The sequence below is a fragment of the Colobus angolensis genome, unplaced genomic scaffold (assembly GCF_000951035.1).
Source record: "Colobus angolensis palliatus isolate OR3802 unplaced genomic scaffold, Cang.pa_1.0 Scaffold310, whole genome shotgun sequence".
Taxonomy (NCBI): Eukaryota; Metazoa; Chordata; class Mammalia; order Primates; family Cercopithecidae; genus Colobus; species Colobus angolensis.
Window position 1 is genome coordinate 3,686,916 of NW_012116378.1, and position 2,079 is coordinate 3,688,994.

At 54.4% G+C, this 2,079-nt stretch overlaps 1 protein-coding gene across 3 annotated transcripts in view; it reads right to left on the bottom strand.

Annotated features, from left to right (window-relative positions):
* TBL1X (transducin (beta)-like 1X-linked) overlaps positions 1-1,792 on the bottom strand; it is a 260,115-nt gene extending 258,323 nt beyond the window's left edge. For all 3 annotated transcript variants that reach the window (XM_011950906.1, XM_011950905.1, XM_011950907.1), the window contains exon 1: positions 1,399-1,792. The gene's annotated coding sequence lies outside the window, so the exon portion shown is untranslated. The remainder of the gene's footprint in view (positions 1-1,398) is intronic.
* Positions 1,793-2,079: the final 287 nt, after the last annotated feature.

Sequence of the window (2,079 nt, forward strand, 5' to 3'; positions counted from 1 at the left end):
AGAGGGTACCCGCGTCCCAACCCAGCCCCTGCCCCACGGTCGGGGGACCAGCGTCCCTACCAAGCCGGCCCCGCTCCCCCACGCCTAGGGTGGGTGAGGGGAACCCAAGCCTTTCCCCAGTTGCTCCGGTCCCGGTCCCTTCCCCGTGGCCTCCGTGGGACTGAGAGGACCCCTGGGCTACCCCCATCACATCCCAAACCCAGCCTTTCCACGACTGCCTCGAGGGGACAGGAACCTCGGCCACCCCCTCTGTTTCTGGGGGGCAGGGGAACCTCGGTCCCTGCTAAAGTGTTACCCTCCCCCACCCCAATAAGGAAGCCACCCAGCTGCCCCAAGAGGACCCCCTGCCACCTGCCCGATGGTGAATCTCCCTCAAAATAGGCGTCTTAGAAGACACCCCAGTAGTCTTTACCCCACTTCAAAAAGTGGGGGCTCCGGCGGAGCCTCGACCTTTGCAAAACACCTCCCAGGAAGAGCCAGAAACGCTTAGGGACAAACTCAGACACAGAAGCGTAGGCGCCAGGAGCTCGGGTGTGGGGGCTGAGGAGGTTAGGGGGACCTGGGCCCTCGGGCCTCAGCACTCCCACCCCAACCCCCAGGCTTCAGCCCTCTGGCCCTTGCAAAGCGCTTAATGTTGCAATGGCTTACACGGCCTGGCCCCGGTGCACTTAAGTCCCCAGCGCTCCTTCCTCCCCTCCACGTAGGCTACTCCCCACCACTCGCGGCCTTAATTCAGTTAAACAGATCTCCACTCCCCCTCCCCAGCACCTCTGGGGTCAGCCTTGTTGAATATTTTTCAAATATTCTTGCCCCTTCCTTTACTATATAATGAGCTTCGTGCTAAGAGTCCGGTGCACTCAGCAATCTAAACTACAACCTCACTTGCTCTTCCTCGAACACTAGACCATTTGTTGTTCTGGTTGTGAGGGGAGGGGGACCCAAGGTGAGGTTTTTGTTTTTGTTTTTCTGAGACAGAGTCTCGCTCAGTTGCCCAAGCTGGAGTGCTGTGGCGCGATATCGACTCACTGCAACCTCCACCTACCTCCTTGGTTCAAGCAATTCCCCTGCCTCAGCCTCCCGAGTAGCTGGGATTACAGGCGCACGCCACCACGCCCAGCTAATTTTTTTGTATTTTTAGTAGTTTTAGTTTCACCATATTGGCCAGACTGGTCTCGAACTCCTGACCTCAAGCAATCCGGCCTCGGCCTCCCAAAGTGCTGGGATTACAGGCGTGAGCCACCGCGCCCGGCCGGAGGTGAGTTTTTAAGAGGCCAGTCCTCTATCAAAAAGGCGGACCTCAAAATTACCCTGCAAAATATTGCCGTAAAACGTCAATGATGCAAAACGACTGTTGCTACACCATCATTAGAGGACATCAATAAAAAAATACACACTTACACAGTCTCCATAATTGTGAATCAGCAGAATAGATTGTGTCTTATTACGTATCAGCTGCCATTCAAGGCCCCCCAGAAGGACTTGGTGGGGCCTTCCCTTGAGCCTGCCCTTCGTTGCTCCCGGGCTCCCTGGGCTTGTGCAGACTGATGCTGAGTATTACATGCAATCGAAAAACGAAGGGTGCAATAGAAAACCCGAGCGAACGAGCTCATGATGCAACCCTGCCCGGGCTACACGTGCTTCCCTTCCCCCACCGCCTGCTGGTGGGAGCGCTGCGTTTTTTCCGCCTGTAGGGTCACATTGTGGTTGATTGATTCTCCTTTCGCCTTGCTCAGTCATTCAGATTTGGAAAGTAAATAACAAGTTGACATCATTACAGCTCTGGGCTTTACGCGGACGCAGCCCTCGGCTACCGCACACTCTGGAGTAGCTGCGCAGCCAACCGGCCTCCTAGCTTGCCAGACCTGCTTGTGGTTAGCAACTGGAAATTCCAAGCTAAACTTGGTTAAAAGGCCTCTTTGTGTGTTTTGATCACTTGGCAGATGCCAATCTTTTAAAGTATGGGAAAGTGGTGGAAATCATCACTCTCAAACTGGAGCACTGTGTGGCCAGGATTTATAGCTGATCTCCTGTAATTGACAAAGCAAAAGAGCTCAGAATTCATCTTGACTCTTTGGTAAT